Genomic DNA, 18299 nt, shown 5'->3' on the forward strand with positions numbered 1-18299 from the left:
GGAGAAAAGAGGCTGAATAATTCAGCCAGAAGGTGAGAGAAAGAATGACATGGGAAGACCAAGTTTCAGTGAACAAGGCCTGCACTTTATTTTCCAAAGTAGTTTTTATACCTTAAGTTATGCATAGAGGATAATGGGGGAAGGGATAGAGTCATGCAGTAAGCCAGGCTTTCTTCCTGAAAACTTATCATATGCAAAAGTTTAGGTGATTTGCATCATCTTCTGGCCCAGAGGCCTGTTAACATTTTAAGAAACTTATTTTTCTCTATAGGTGATTATTCTAAAGTCAGGCACCACCCTCCAAAAGCATTAGATAAAGTTGCATTCCTATAGGGCAAAGGTGTGGTGGACTGTAACAAGAAAAAGAATTAACTCAAGGGTCCAAGGTTACAAACACTAAAGCTACTACTTACACCAATTATATTAATCAATACACTGCCAGGGACACAGCAGGTAAGGGATATGGAGACTTAGCAGCAAACATTGGCCCAACAAGTGAAAAACCCTTCACCAATACAATTTCTAATCAATCTTTTAACTGCTCAAAGGAATCTGTATTCAGACAGTTTAGAACATCTCATACCTCTCACAGCTGGGAGACTCTGAGCAATCACATGTGACCGGAAAAACCTATTCAGGCAGGCTAGAGGACTTCCAAAGGAGTTTGTAGGTTGAAACACTGTCACACCCAGGAACTTTATTAACTGGAGCTGTAAGTTAACTCTTTTTTTTTCAGAGAGAGGTAGTGGGGGACAGCCCCCCGTAAAGTCAGAGGTGTAGGTGAGAACACAAAGCAGAAAGTAGGCAGACTCTGGTTTTGGGGGTAGATGCTCAAGAATTTCCAGGGGGACTCGTGAGGCTCGATCCCACCTTTGCGTATGCCGAGCCTCCTTCCTCATGACCTTTGCCATGGGTGGAGCTCCTGCTCCCGGCATCTCCCCCTTTTTTATTTCTTAAAACAGCCAGATGCAACTCATCATTCAGACGCGAGCTTCTGAATGTTCTGCCGAAGAATCCTGACAATACAAGGAAGAATGCGGGATCGAGCCTCCTTCCTCATGACCTTTGTCATGGGTGGAGCTCCTGCTCCCGGCAGCACTTCAAATTCGAAATGTCCAGAACTGAACTAACCATTTTACCTCTAAACCTGCACCCCATGTCATTTCTCCCATCAAATGGAATGACAGTCAGCAGTGCCCCAGGCAGAAAGCTTCCTCTCCCTACAGTGATCACCACATCCTGAGCCTGCTCCTGCCATTTGCCCCCATGGCCTCTGCTTTGGTCCTGGCATTGCTCATGCCCTGCCCACGTCTATTCAGCCTCTAGGCACATCCTGATTGAGCACTTACTATGCCAGGCACTCTGCTATGACTTAAGAGATACAGGGAAGAAAAAAACCAAAGCTCCTGACTTCATAGAGTTTAACATTCTAATAAGGAGACAGATACTAAACAAAATAATATAAAATATTAAGTAGGACTTCCCTGGTGGTGGTTGAGAACCTGCCAATGCAGGAGACATGGGTTCAATCCCTGGTCAAGGAAAGATTCCACAGGCTGTGGGGCAGCTAAGCCTGTGCGCCACACCTACCAAGCCTGTGGTCTACAGCCCATGAGCTGCAGCTACTGAGCTCACGTGATGCAACTGCTGAAGCGTACACACCCTTGAGCCCGTGCTCTGCACCAAGCGAAGCCACTGAAATGAGAAGCCCTCTCGGCACAACTAGAGAAAGGCCATGGGCAATGGTGAAGACCAGTGCAGCCTGGAGTGATGGGAAGTGCAAGTTGCTCAGTGGTGTCCTACTCTTTGCGATACCATGGACCATACAGTCCATGGAATTCTCCAGGCTGGAGTGGGTAGCATTTCCTTCTCCAGGTGATTTTCCTAACCCAGGGATTGAACCCAGCTCTCCTGCATTGCAGGCAGATCCTTTACCAGCTGAGCCACAAGGGGAGCCCAAGAATACTGGAGTCGGGTAGCTTATTCCTTCTCCAGGGGATCTTCCCGACCCAGGAATTGAACCAGGGTCTCTTGCATTGCAGGCAGATTCTTTACCAGCTGAGCTATCAGGCAAGCCCAGTGCAGCCATAAATAAGATTTTTAAATATATATATGTATTATATATTTTATATTATAAAATATATATATATACATACATATATATATATATATATATATATATATTAGTGCTTAAGAGACAAAACAGGGGGTGGTAAGAGGGAAAAATAATGGCCAGGGGAAATTGTGGAGCCTGAATAAAATAGACATGTTACTGACTGGTGGTAAAGCATTATAACCAAAAGGTAAGCAACATGGATGTCCTGAGGCAGGGAACCAATGGGTGAGTTCAGACCAACAAGCAGGTCAGTATGGACAGAGGAGACAGGGAGGAGAGGAAGGTCAAAAAGAATCTGGAAGGCAGCCAGGGACTTCGCTGTGGATAGCCTTGGGCCATGATGGGGAATTAGAGCATGAAGGAAAGCCATCAGAATATCCTAAGAAAAATCAATCATAAATGTAGAGTTTTAAAGGGCAACTCCAGATGATGAGTGTAAAACAGACTCCAGAAAGGCAGGGAGCATGGGATAATCAGTTAGGAAGCTATTCTAATAGTCAAAGCAAAAATACGGAGCTTTTGACTAAAGGTAAAGGTTGTAAGAAGTGCTCCGATTCTGGCTGTTTGGAAAGCAGATTAGTAGGACGCGCAGATGGAGTGGATGGAGAGTGGGAGAGGAAGAAGGTTCTAGAATAATTCCTAGGTTCAGTCTGAGCTTCTAGGTGAAGTGGGTGCTCTTTACTGAGATGGGCATTTAGGAGGATGAAGACAAGGAACCCGTGGTTAGGTGTGGTGGCGGTGAAGACGCTGAGACCCCAGCAGGTGTCATTTCAGTGGAGCGGGAGGAAAGCCTGGCTGGGATTGAATAAACAGAGCCCAGACGTCTCTTCCTCTGAAAAGTTCTGCCGACATCAGAAACATCACTTCTCCCTGCACCAGGCACACCAGGAGTGCACACACCTAACATACCCATACACACTTATATCATGCCCACTCATTCCACACCTATACACTTCACTCACACACACAACTCACAACACAAACCCAACCACACTCACATACATGGACAGCACATACATGCTTACATACATATCATGTGCAACCACGCCATGCACACACACACACACACACACACACACACATTTCACTCCCTATGAACTAGACCCCCTTCTACCATGCTACCTGAGCTCTTGGGTTTGTTTGTTTTATTTTGCCTTGTGGTTGTTCTTCAGTTGCTAAGTCATGTCTGACTTTGCAACCCCATAAACTGCAGTACGCCAGGCTTTCCTGTCCTTCACCATCTCCTGGAGTTTGCTCAGACTCATGTCCATTGAGTCAGTGAGGCCATCCAAGCATTTTTGCCTTAAGTCACTTAATTTGCTATTGGTTGCCCACCCCCAAGGTGGCTTGGTCTTTTGCTCTAGGAAGCTCCATTCACACAAACTGGAGTGCTACCTTTGGGGCCCAGCAGTGCAAGTCTCTGCCTCCGTATGCCCATCTGCAAATTGAAGAGAGAGCCGAGTGTTATTCATTGATATGCTCACCTCCTGGCCAATGTGGGAACCTAGGAGACGTTTGTAAATGATTGTTAAAGAAAAGATTATTAGACAGACTTGCCACAGTCCACATTCCTCCCTCTACCCCCTCAGTTCAGTTCAGTTCAGTTCAGCCGCTCAGTCGTGTCCGACTCTTTGCAACCCCATGAATCGCAGCATGCCAGGCCTCCCTGTCCATCACTAACTCCCGGAGTCCACTCAGACTCACGTCTACCCCCTCAACGTTCTCTAAATGTGGATCCTAAAGTGCAAACAATAATATCATATTGATGAAAGTGAAAGTCACTCAGTGGTGTCCGACTCTTTGCTACCCCATGGACTATACAGTCCATGGAATTCTCCAGGCCAGAATACTAGAGTGGGTAGCCTTTCCCTTCTCCAGGGGATCTTCCCAACCCAGGGATCGAACGCAGGTCTCCCACATTGCAGGCAGATTCCTTACCAGCTGAGCCACAAGGGAAGTCCAAAAACACTGGTGTGGGCAGCCTATCCCTTCTTTGGGGGATCTTCCCAACCCAGGGATTGAACCCAAACCTCCCGTATTGCAGGCAGATCATATTGATGTATACACTGCTATATTTAAAATAAAATGCCTTTCCATAAAAACCAATAATATAAAATTCATCAAGCAAAAATATTCACAGCACCATTTTTTTTTTTTTTTTGGCCTATTATAGGCACTAAAAACATGCTTTCACATTGTTCATTCATTGACTTTACAAGTTGGAGCAGTACTTGAGGATCAATAAGATTTTAGAAATTCAGTTATAAATTTCAATCCAAATCTAACCAGAGAGGACAAATAATTCAGTGAAATATCCACCAGTGCTCAAAGCGGACGCATTCAAATATATTCACTATAAATCCAGTATTAGTAGGCCAACCTACACTTTAAAAAATATATTTATTTATTTACTATCTGTTTTTGGCTGTGTTGGGTCTTAGTTGCCAGGGGCAGGTGGGATCTTAGTTCCCTGACCAGGGATTGGACCAGCGTTTTCTGCACTGGGAGGCGGACTCTCAGCCACTGGACCACCGGGGAAGTCCTCACCCTCCGCTTTTGAATAATAAAAAAGTGGGGTTGGGGGAGTGCATTTTTGGTCACTGAAATTCTACAGGCACTTCATTTCTGGTATAAAAGAGATGGCAAGAACATATACTCTGGCAAAGAATGACTTAAGAGCACCCATAACAGATGTGACTATGTGATAGACGGCAGTCCCCAGTAGTCTTCTGAAGTCTCAACATGCACACACATCTCCAGAGGCTCTTGTTAAAATTCAGATTTCTGTTCAGTAGGTCTGGAGTGGAGCCTGAGATTCTGCATTTTTAACAAATTCCAAGGTGATATTGATGATGCTGGTCTACGGGCCACAAGACTTCACAGAAAAAGCTCTAAGTAAAATTCGTTCTTACTCCCTATCTACACTGAATTGCCATGTTTATTACACACAGAATCTGCTTTAACAAACTGGTGTTAGTTTTCACACCTGACATCACTTTAAAACCACCAACTTGAAGGGGGTGTGTGTGCAAGGGACAGATTTCCCCAAGTTACCACAGATGAGGCAAAGAGATCTCCTCTAAGGAAGCACATTTGTTAGGGAAGAGTGACTTCAATTCCTCAGAGTCAGAGGCACCGTCTTTGTAAAAGTTGTCCCTGGCCAGGACCGACTCTAATCACATTTCATGCCTAACACTATAAGCATTTTTTCCTTAATAAGTGAACTTGGCAATGAAGACAGCATCCTCGGTGTGATTTCCAGAGCTCCTTGGCTTAAGCCAAGCTAAAGTCAGCTCTGATGTGTTGTTACATTCCCTACTGAATTAAAATAGAATTTAACAAGGGATGGGTAGAGATCGACTCAGGCAGAAACATGAAGCAAAGAAAGAACCTGAACCCTAAGTAAGAACCGTAAGTAAGAACTAGTAGTCCATGAGGGCAGAGTTACAGAGCCGAGCAGCAGTAGTGGTTGAGAAAGAAGTGAAGGGAAATGACAGTAACTCTGTACCATAGAGATATTAACAATACCTACCTTACTGAGCTGCTCTGAGAATCAAGCTGGATGAAGTTATTGAAAAATGCATCAACCATTTTAAAGAACTAGACAGATGTTTACAGGTTTTGTAAGATCATCATCATTTACAAATTGTTCTTTTATATTCAGGGTACTTCAAGGCATAAAGCTTGATCATAGATATGCAATTGGGCTTCCCAGGGGGCTCAGTGGGAAAGACTCCACCTGCCAATGCAGGAGATGAGGTTCGATTCCTAGGTTGGGAAGATTATCTGGAGAAGAAAATGGCAACCTGCTCCAGTTTCTTGCCTGGGAAATCCCATGGACAGAGGAGGTTGGTGGGCTACAGTCCATGGGGTTGCAAAAAGTTGGATACACTTAACACACACATGCATGGCTCCTATAAACTTCATTCTAGCTCCTCCTGGAATACCTACCTGCATAGCTGTCTGCAGCGGGGCTGGTGTTTGGGAAGTGGTAGCAGCTTCTATTGGAGAAGGCAATGGCACCCCACTCCAGTACTTTTGCTAGAAAATCCCATGGATGGAGGAGCCTGGTAGGCTGCAGTCCATGGGGTCACTAGAGTCGGACTCGACTGAGCAACTTCACTTTCACTTCTCACTTTCATGTATTGGAGAAGGAAATGGCAACCCACTCCAGTGTTCTTGCCTGGAGAATCCCAGGGACGGGGGAGCTGGTGGGCTGCCGTCTATGGGGTCGCACAGAGTCGGACACGACTGAAGCGACTTAGCAGCAGCAGCAGCTACTATGCTAAGAGCTAAAATTGACTGAAATTAACCACAATTTACCATCTAAGTCTTCCTCTGGAGGTTCCACGCCTTCAGTAGACTCCACAGTTCCAAAACAGTTACATCAGACTGATTCTGCCAGTACAGCTATTGTCTAGCTGGGGAGAGAATGTCCTCGCAGAACTCCAGGAATAACTATTCTTATAACCACAGAGTCCAAATCTCCAAGTTCCCACATATATTTCCTGGCAAGTGAAAGCCTTACTTTATGGAAATGGGGACTGAGAAACAAATTGAATTAAGGTTAGCCATCGAGAGAAAATATTCAAAATCTTCCCTTAAAAAGTCTAATTTTTCTTCCTCATTAATAAAAAAAGTTGCTATACATTCTTCAAGACATAACTGCAGTTTACATTAATCACAGGCATTTTAAGAGCCTGGCCCTGAGATAAAATATCTGCACAGGTAAAATAAAAAGAAAATATGCTTGCATTTTTATCAAATAGTAAATCATTATGGGGAATGGTTTTCATAACATTCACTTTAAAACTTGATCACTATACTAGAAGTGTTTTGATCCAACTGGGTATATTAAGTAGATAGAGTGGGTATGAACCTTGTTATAGAGAACAGACCCAAGCCACCAATAAGAGTTATTAAGGTATGTCTTTCTCCACTTTAAAGTTCAATTTGATCTTCTCTTTATATGTCAAATTAGGGACTACTTGTACAAAATAGGATGATTTTGATTATGTCATTAAAAAAAGAGAATCTTTATTGTGTGAAAAATTATACCTGTTTTCACCAGGGCGTGGTGGTGGTCAGTGCGCTCCGAGTGTCTTAGATCTGGCTATTCAGCCTCTGCTGACATTCAGTCCTTGTCATCTCCTCAAGCACTGGGTGGCTTGAACATCTGTCATTGCTATGGGTTAATCTTTTGTTTTTGTGATTTATTGTTTGGTAGTAAAATTTTATAAACTCTCATAATTGTAAGTTCTTCAAGGATAAGAATTATGACTTCCACTTCCTGTACAAAAGTCCCACAATACCAAATAACAATCAACATAAAAGATGGTGTTGACCAAATTACTCATCTGGGGATGAAATTAGATACCTGGTTACTGCATCTATGAAAATAATATTTATTTCAGCTTCTTGATAATAGTTCATTACAATTTTCTTGTGCTTTATTTCTTCCTCTTTCTGATGACTTAAGTCAAGCATCTATAATTAAAATGTTAGTAAAGAAAAAGAAAGCATTCCAAGTAACAGAGCATGCAGCATTATGTAGATAAACATACTGGAATAACCGACTAGAATTTATTTAGTTTTTATTAGGTGATTTGCATCATTTTAACACAGCTTTGGCTCAGTCTGATTAATATGATCGGTTCCCCTTTCTCTTCATTCTAAGGAAAAGAGGTTATAAAACAGAGACACCTAACTAGTTTTCTTAAGGGACATATGAGAAAATAGTTATTGAAGTCCTAATGGCCCATTTGGCTTGCTTTCAAGTCCACACAGTCTCCTTTTACATTCTTACATTTTTCTTATTTCCACAAATCAGTTGCTGAATTCATCATGGGTTACATGGAAGCTACTGTTGTCATAGTTTTGTGCTCATGTTTGCAAGTCAGTTTTGAGATCCTTGATAAAAGGTACCATCACAAGCTCAAAATATTTTTCTTTCATTACTAGGCAACACAAATAAAAATTGTTCCAGAGTCACAAAGATTATAACATAAAGGAGGTATTAATAAGCTCCCCAATAGGGGAAAAAAGAATCGATGGAAGGGCAAATCTGTTGCCTTCAGGTTTCACTGAGAGTCTCACATTCAATTTCAAAAGGGATTTGCATATTAAAAACAAGCAGGAAGTCACATTTTTGGCAAATGTGAAGAAATTCAAATCCCGAACAGTGGTCAAAATTCTGCATTCACAAAAGCTGAGTGGGCTCTCAACTTGGCAAACATGTGATTTCAGCCCCTTTCAAAGAGAGAAAAAAAATGCTTTAAAAGGCTAAAAAGCAAAAGCATCTTGGACATTAAATATTTTTCCCCCCAAAATAAAGACTCTGATGAGTTATGTGTGAAGGAATCAGAAACACATGGATAAAGCTTTACTTAAAACAAACATAGGTTTAAGCGTGGAGAGAAAGCCGTAAGCAAAGTCTGCTAAGAGCTTCTTTCAATCACAAATATTTGCAAACAGGGTTGACTTTTCCAGCACATCACAGATTTTCTATGTCTAGTGTGATGGCATCATTCACTGGAAATTGCCATTTACCTCGTATTTTTCTGGCCCCTATATGGCTGCCATTCGCTCTCTATTGCTCATCTTCCCCAAATTGCAATTGTCTAGGCCACACAAATGCAGCCTCACACAGAGCAGGCAGGCAGCCCCATGCTTTTGGATTTGAGGAATGTTCTGTGCCTGAACAATACCTAGAAACTTTACCAGGTGCATCTTAATAAGCACTGTTTCCAGAATGGCCATCTCAGGATGCTTTCTGATCCTTCTCCAGCCACTTTGGCTAAATTGGTTTCATGTGCCATTCACTCTAGATTTGTGGCAGGCTGGTTTTTCTCTGGCCGTGGGTGACATTTTCCTGGCCCGGCAATCACATGCCTAGGAGGTTTCTACTCTTGCATGAAGGCAAATTCCGGCCAAAGGAGCCTGGCTGACATGCTGGAGGCTCAAATCCTCCAGACACACAGGGTGTAGATGGGGAACAACTGGCGCCATGCTGCGCGTTCCCACCCATCTGCAGCGTTTCCAGCACAAGAGGGTGAGTCAAAGGTCTTCCCTCTGTTTTCAACAAGTGAAACTGGGTCTCCAGCATCTAAATGCTGCTGTTGGAGCTCAGCTCATGGAGAAAATGGGAAAAACTGGAATATAATAATCTAAGTTACATAATTAAAGCAGTGGGTCTCTAACTTGACTGTGTATTAATATAGCCTAGGAAGCTTAAAAAAAAAATTCTCATGTCTGGGTCCCATGAACCACAGATTAGATAGAATTGGCACAGTATGTAACCTGAAGGTCTAGATTCTTTAAAGTTCTCTAGATGATTCTTAGATATGCAGCCAAGGTAGAGAATCTCTCAACTAGGGCTTCAGGGTTGATTATCATGGTGAAGCTAAGTATTGGTGTAGAAGCATGGTACTCAAACCTGGCTGTATATTAGAATCACCTGTGGTGATTTTGAGGCTTCCCAGGTGGCACTGAGACAAAAACTAAGATCATGGCATCCAGTCCCATCACTTCATGGCAAACAGATGGGGAAACAATGGAAACAGCGATAGACTTTATTTTCTTGGGCTTCAAAATCACTGCAGATGTTGACTGCAGCCATGAAATGAAAAGACGCTTGCTCATTGGAAGAAAAACTATGACCATCCTAGACAGCATATTAAAAAGCAGAGACATTACTTTGCCAACAAAGATCCATCTAGTCAAAGCTATGGTTTTTCCCGTAGTCATGTATGGATGTGAGAGTTGGACCATAAAGAAAACTGAGCGCCAAAGAACTGATGCTTTTGAACTGTGGTGTTGGAGAAGTTCAGAGTCCCTTGGACCTTAAGGAGATCCAACCAGTCCATCCTAAAGGAAATCAGTCCTGAATATTCATTGGAAGAACTGATGCTGTAGCTGAAACGCCAATACTTTGGCCACCTGATGCAAAGAACTGACTCATGTGAAAAGACCAGGATGCTGGGAAAGATTGACGACGGGAGGAGAAGGGGATGAAAAAGGATGAGATGGTTGGATGGCATCACTGACTTGATGGACATGAGTCTGAGTAAACTCCAGCAGTTGGTGTTGGACAGGGAAGCCTGACGTGCTGCAGTGCATGGGACCGCAGAGTTGGACACGACCGAGCGACTGAGCTGACTGAACTGAGGTGGCACTAGTGGTAAAGAACCCGCCTGCCAACGCAGGAGACGTAAGAGACCGGGTTCAATCCCTGGATTGGGAAGGTCTCCTGGAGGAGGGCACAGCAGCTCACTCTAGTATTCCTGCCTGGAGAATCCCCTGAACAGAGGAGCCTGGCGAGCTACAGTCCATAGGGTTGCAAAGAGTTGGACACAACTGAAGCAACTTAGCAAGCGGTGATTTTTAAACTATAATACTAATGGGCACTCCTGAAATTTCTGTTTAGTTATGTAACATTTACTATGGTCTAAGCTCTGTGGTGGACTTCCCAGCTGGTGTAGTGGTAAAGAATCTGCCTGCCAATGCAGGTGACGCAAGAGATGCAGGTTTGATCCCTGAGCTAGGAAGATTACTTGGAGAAGGAGATGGCAGTCCCCTCCCATGGGCAGAAATTCCCATGGACAGAGGAGCCTGATGGGCTGTAGTCCGTGGGGTCAGGAAGAGCTGGATACGACTGAGCAACTGAGCACACAGGCACGCAGGCGCGCACACACACACACACACACACAAGCTCTCTTCTAAATGTGAGGTATACACACACAAAACATTATCTACTTAAGTGTTTTCTTAGCTGTTGGTCTGAGCTCTTCTAAGTGGATATACGTATATCTTTGCAAAAAGCCTATGAGCTAGGTGCTTATAGTATCTACCTCCAAAATGGCCCCCACTGATCTTTACTTCCTGACAGAAGGGTGTAGTCTCCTTCCAAACTGAATAGGGTTGGTCTGTGTGACCCACAGAACACTGTATGAGGGGTGGTGTACGCCCTTAAGGCTAGGTCCTAAAATGCACGGCAAGTTCCGCCTTGGTCTCTTGGGTCGTTTTCTTTGGAGGAAGTCAGGTAGCAAGCCGTGTGGACTCTCTAGCAGTTCCTAGAGTTCTCTACTTTGTGGAGAAAAGCTGAAGCTCCCTGCCAACAATAAGCACCATTTTGTGATTTCATGTGAGCAAACCACCTTGGAAGTAGCTCTTCCAGCCCTAACCAAGCCATCACAAGACTGTTGCCTAAATCCTGGCTTAGAGAAACCCTGAGCTGAAACTGCCCAACCAAGCTTCTCCTGCATTCCCACCCAGAAAAACTGAGAGAGATCTTAAGGCATGAGAGCTTCGGGTGACTCAGGCAGCACTGATACGAGGCCATTATTATTCCTACTTTATAGCTGAAGAAACCGAGTCATGGAGAAGTGAAGTAACTTAAGAGTACACAGCTAGAGAGAATATATTTGGAAACTAAATTAGGTAGTTTATCCCCAAAATCTATGCTCTTGAAAATGATGCAAGGAAGTCACCCATGCATGTGTTAGGTAATACCTGTAGGAGAAGAAGGGAAAATGGCAATGATAAGCCAAAAAAGTTGACTCATGTGAATACCTGACATATTTTATATGCTTTATCCACTGTTTCAAAAGTATTAGACCATCGAAATCCTATCCTTCTGATAGTCACCCTACACTTTCCATTATTTCTTTCAGCACATGGCTTTGAAGGAGCTCTCAGAGCATCGTCCACTCCAGCCCTTTGAACTTATGACCAGTACTCCAAAATACAGACTGTAGAGTCTATGTTCAGATGGATCCACAAATATTTCCTCATATTTAAATTCTTTTCCACTTTAAGTTAAATCTTCATTTACGTTTTTGCAATCTTTGAGAACTAAGCTGTGGTTTATATTTTAAAGAGGTCTTTTCCATGTGGTTGAGGGGAAGTCCAGATGTTTAAGAGGCAGAAAGCCTTCAGCTCAGTCTTTGCTGTGTGGCTTTGGGCAAGCTACTGGGTGCTCGGGTGTCACTCTTAGGGATGCTGATTCAACTGTCCTGGGAGGAAGCCTAGGTATGAGTTTTTTTCAAGCTCCCCACTCCAGGATTCTTGCCTGGGAAATCCCATGGACAGAGGAGCCTGGTGAGCTACAGGCTCACCTGTTGCCAAAAAGCTGGACATGACTTAGCGACTAACCAACAGCATAGAATGTATAGGGCTTCCCAGGTGGCTCAGGTGGTAAAGAATCTGCGTGCAACGCAGGAGACCTGGGTTTGATCCCTGGGTTGGGAAGATGCCCTGGAGAAGGGCATGGCAACCCATTCCAGTATTCTTGCCTGGGAAATCCCATGGACAGAGGAGTCTGGTTGGTTACAGTCCATAGGGTTGCAAAGAGTTGGACACAACTTGGCAGCTAAACAAAAACACAGGCTGTACAACACCACGTGTATAAACTGTGGACTTTGGATGATAACAGCACATCAATGTAATCATGAACTGTAACAGAGATACCACTCTGGTGAGGATGGTTGATGATGGGGGAAGTTGTTACAGTAGGTGATGAGGACGAGAGGCACGTGGGAAATCCCTGTGCCCTCTGCTCAGTTTGGCTGGGAACTTAAAACAGCTCTAAAAATATTAAGTTTACTTGAGGAAAAGAGTAGATGGATTAGAAAGTAGATTTAAAATTGCTTGAAGTTTAAAGATGAAACATTAGACTTAAATAGAACATCAGCCATCTGATGAGCTTCTTGGGATTATACTCCCTGATCATGAATAAATAATTTACTTTTCTCTCCATTAGAAGTGACTTCTTGGAGATATAAATTTTAGATTCAAGCTTATTTGCATTTGGGCATCAGGAGACATGTATTCATGTCCTAGGGGATGTCATTAAAAACTACCATAAATTGGGAAATCTATTCTCTCACAGTTCTTGGGGATTTTTTTTAAGATTATTTTTTATGTCGATCATTTTCAAAGTCTTTATTGAATTTGTGACAATATTGTTTCTGTTTTATGTTTTGGGTTTTTGGCTTTGAGGCATGTGGGATCCTACCTCCCTGATCAGGGATCAAACACACACCCTCTGCACTGCAAGGCAAAGTCTTAACCACTGACTGCCAGGGAAGTCCCTCTCTCAGTTCTTGAGGCTTGAAGTCGACAACCAGTGTGTCAACCGAGTCATGCTCTGAGGGGAGGATCTGTCCTTACCTCCTCCATTTTCCTTAGCCTCAGGCTTTCCTTGGCTGGTGGCTAGATAGTTCCCTCTTCACATGGCTGTCTTGTTACAACAATACTGGTCATATTGAATTAGGAGCACATTATACTTCAATATCAGAGAAGGCAATGGCACCCCACTCCAGTACTCTTGCCTGGAAAATCCCATGTACGAAGGGGCATGGTGGGCTGCAGTCCACGGGGTCGCTAGAAGTCGGACACGACTGAACAACTTCACTTTCATTTTTCACTTTCATGCAATGGAGAAGGAAATGGCAACCCACTCCAGTGTTCTTGCCTGGAGAATCCCAGGGACGGGGGAGCCTGATGGGCCGCCGTCTATGGGGTTGCACAGACTGAAGTGACTTGGCAGCAGCAGCAGCATACTCCAACATGACTTCCACTTAATTACAGCTGCACCAATCCTAATTCCAAATAATGTCACATTCTGAGAAACTAAGGGTTAAGACAGCAGGGGTGTCAGGGGCGGGGGGCGATTCAGCCCATCATGAGAAGAAAGATACACCAAAGAGACGTGGGACTAGGTGTCTGTCCAGAGATGCCCTCAGTTGTTTCCAGTCTGGACAGTAGTTAGCCCAGCTATTAAAAGGCATCCAATTCCTTTCATAAGAGCATGATATCAGTAGTTGTAAGCTAACATCGCTAATATCTAGGCTAATATCACTTTGGATTTTTGGCATCTTTGAATCCTCACTTAATTAGATGAGAGAGTGGGACCACACACCCACTTTAACTGCAAATCAAACAAAGAAAATCCCTACCCTGATGCTATTTAAAAACACGAGTGACTGACACACATCACTAGTGTCTCTGTCATGTTGCAAACTTTCTTTCTGTACTACACAACCTCCTAGCAAGCCTAAAAGCTTTCATACAGACGAAGCCACTTTTGTAAATTAATAACAGATTTAAAAAGAAAGCTTTTAAATATACAAGTCCTACTCTAGTCCCCTTCCAGAGAATAGAGTCACTTTGAACTTGTTCCTAATCTGAAGGACCCATCAGGCCAGCACAAAATGGGTATTATTTTTGGCTACTGCGGTGTGGATGTTTATCCATCCCATACAAAGTTAAAATGACCTGCATATACTTTTGAGAATGCCAAGAATGATTGTCTGGCTGAATGAGAATGAGCGCAATGTTTCAGAAAACACATTGAGACCCAATACGTTTTAAAAGCTCCTTTCTTCAGATATGAGTAGAGGCTTCTAGATAAACAGTCTTACTGAATCTTCTCAAGATACTATTGTGCCAAAATAATCAACAGATATTTAGGAACTAGGAAGAAAGGAGATGTAAAAAATGATTTAAGAAGAAGAAAAGAAGGAAGAGGAAAAGGAGGGAGAGGTTGAGGAGACAAAATATAAACAGCATATAATAGGTATAGACTCACAGGGGTTCAGAAATAGTTATGAGACAAACTTTAAAATAGTCATGCTGACTATGTTCAAGTGATTAAAAGACAAGATCGAGAATTTCAGCAGAGAAGTGGAAAATGCTGTTGATTATAAAATATTCTTTTGCAAAGTATTGCAAAATATTATTTACTATAAAGCCAACTAGTATGATTGGAAATAAAATACATTCTCTGCCTTTAAGCTGTGTCACGCAAATAGAAAATATCACAAGAGCAAGAAGAAATGAACCTCTTTCACCATATGCGAATTTTTCCCCACCCTTGAATTCTCCCAAACCATGCCAAATGTTTGCTTCATAATTAGATTATAATTAGTTTATTAAAATGTAGGTTTTTCTTGTAGTTTCTGTCAAGCTTTTTGTTTTGCTTTTATTGGAAAAAGAAATGTAAACCACCTTTATTACTGATACATGAATGAGATGGCCCAATTTCTTAATTACATCATTCTGTTAAATGCATAATATTTTCATTTTGAAAACTGCTTTCTCTGAAGAACAGCTACTCATGTTCACACTTGGACTTAGTCTTTTCTTTGCTGCGTGGTTACCACCCAGGAATTCTACCATGTACTGACTTAGTTCCTTTCTCTTTTCAACTCCATGTCCTTTTTTATATTCTTCCCTCGTTTTGCTACTTTATTCTCATTACAACAGTGGTGTCTGGGAGATAAACTTCCTATCTGTGCATTTCTGAAAATGCAGAATGCGTACATCCATAATCGTCTCATTATTTATTCTATTACATACTATTCTGATTTTGGTTTTGCTTTTTCCCCCCCTGTTTATACACTTAATGTGAAGACTGATAATATTACAATTTTTTCCTCTTAGATTATTTTTTTCCTTCATCTTCTCTTTTTTCCATTTTTGGAATTTTTATCAAACAGATGTTAGATATATTAAATTCATTTTTCAAATCTTCTAATTTATTTTATTTTACATTTAATTGTTATTGAAGAACAATTGATTTGCAATGTTATGTTAATTACCGATGTGCAGCAAAGTGATTCGGTTATGCATATATAAATACATTCTTTTTTGTATTCCTTTTAATTATGGTTTATCGCAGGATATTGATTATAGCTCCCTGCTATAGTTCCAGCCACGTTGTTTGCCATTCTATATACAACAGCTCGCATCTGCTCATCCCAACCTCCCAATCATCCCTCTGTTTCAAAAAGAAAAACATTTGGAAGTTGGCTTGCTAACAATGGCATCTTAAAGGATCAATAGTCAGAAAACAGGTGCCTCCAGACTGCCTTGATAATGTTAAGTTACAAATATGAAAAAAATGTTTCAAAAGTCTAGTTTCACTTTAGGATCTAATTTTCACACTGATTTTGATGTAAAATTATTTCCAGATACATTAAGATATATTTATGACAGTTCTATGCGTACAGTTTCCTTAATCATATAAATAATCTCCCCATCTATCCTCCTAGACAAACTTTGGAGGTCAAGGGTTTTTCTTAATGGACACAAATAGACATGATGATTCACAAAATCTAGGTAAATTATTTTAATTTTGGCCAGTAAGACCCATTTCTCATCCTTTTAAAAGACTTATGATCCCAACTGTCTGATTAGAATTATCAAAAATTTGACTGAAAATACTGAAGCTTATTAAGAGTACTTAGTTAAAGGAGGGAGCTAATAGCAGTGGATTTCAAAGAACAGAAACTGGTCCTCTCTTGCCTCAGCTATAAAACATCCCACCGTCCTGCCCCAGGTACTACTTCATTAGTTGCTAAGTAGGTGTCTCTAGAGTTAGTCTTGTACCTTCCCATCCATTCCCTTCTTAAGTCACCAGAGTAGTTCTTTCTACTTGAAAACCTGAATCCTTTCTGTGAAGGAGGAGAGTCACACACCAGATACTGAACAAAGTGTAAACCTTTGTGTTAGACCAGTAGTTCTCAGACTCTAGCATGCATCGGGTTCATGGGCAGGGTTTTTTAAAACACATATAGGTATCCTTCTATCCCCCAACCTCAAATTCCTGATTCATTGGTCTGGGACAGAGTCAAGAATTTGCATTTCTAATACGTCCTAAGGTGATTCTGGTGTTACTGATAAGGGATTGCGTTCTAAGAACCAGGGCATCCGCGTTCTACCAATGTGACAGATTGGAGAGTAGCTGAATTTGAAACATTGCCCCTGAGTTCCCAGTTGTTGTCATTGTTCAGTCACTAAGTCGTGTCTGACTCTTTGTGACCCCATGGTCTGCAGCACACCAGGCCTCCCTGACCCTCGCTGTTGCCCGGAGTTCGTCCAAGTTGATGTCCCTTGAGTTGGTGATGCTCAAGGGTGATCCAACCATCTCATCCTGAGTTCCCAGACAGGGTAATAAAATCCTAGTAGGCCATTGGATAGACAGGTTAGGAGCTAGAGCACAGGTCTTTTTTAAAAAACAAAGCAAAATGCAAGCTGTCAGATTCCTAGTTATTGAATGGTTCTTTTACTCCTTAAAGCTTTTAGAATTAAGCTAGCAAACAATCCATGGCAGTCACCACAAGTTTAAGGAAATTTTGGGTTAAATATAAGATGACACCACTGAGAATGAGATAATTTTATCTCCCTACTTCCTTCTCTAGCGGGATTGAAAGAAAATATCCTCTTACACTAGGAGTGAAAGGCCTTATCCAGCTGGGGCTTCTCCAGCTTTCTTCAGGATTGTATAGGAGTCAACCATCCATCTTATTTTTATAGATTCTTCTGTCTAAATGTCAAGGCCATCACCTGGCCACATCTTAGCTACTGATTTGCTATTGATCTGCTTGTGTCTGCTGTCCTCCATTCTACTCCAGGTAGGGAGGGTTTTTTGTTTGCTTGCTTCCTTTGAATGTTGCTTTCTATTTCTTTATTTGATTAAGTGATTGTTTCTCACTGGCCATGAACAGATTGGCCCCTTTTCCATGTTTGTTGCCATCAAGCTCTTCCAGAATGGAATCCACCTCAAAGATCACATCTTTGATACTTTCTCCCGAACATTCCCCCGTGGTTCTGATTCCCATTTGTGTATCTCCTACCCTAAGTGTTATGACTCCGAATCACTCAAGTTCCATCTTTTGCTTTTCCATCACTAGTAGGCGTCTTCTTTCCCTACCAAGATGGAAAGCTCTTTGAGGGTCTGGAAAAAACTTACTTCCTAATATACAAAAGAGTAATTTAATTAGCACTAGGCTGAGTACATGCTCTACAAATAATTGTAAACTTTAAAAATTTTCCCCAAGTGGGTGAAGCTGGGTGCTTCTTGTGTATTAATTTTGCTTCCTTCTGCCTCCTTCAAAATGTAAAGACAAAAAAAAGTGATTGAAACTCAACTACCTAGAGAACAAATTAAGTGGGAAGCTTATCTTTTCAATTCGAATAAAATGTTTAAAATAATTAATATGCCAAGCAAAACCCATTATTCTGTCATGAAACTAGTTTATAATATTTGGTTTCTAAACAATACTTTTTATTATTCAAGATGTTTGCAAGAAAAAGAAATCTTGTACCAAAAATGTATATAAGTATCATAGAGAAGATATTTTACTTTCAAAATAAGAGACTAAGTACAATTTTGCTCATC

This window comes from Bos indicus x Bos taurus, chromosome 23, assembly GCF_003369695.1.
Source record: "Bos indicus x Bos taurus breed Angus x Brahman F1 hybrid chromosome 23, Bos_hybrid_MaternalHap_v2.0, whole genome shotgun sequence".
Taxonomy (NCBI): domain Eukaryota; kingdom Metazoa; phylum Chordata; class Mammalia; order Artiodactyla; family Bovidae; genus Bos; species Bos indicus x Bos taurus.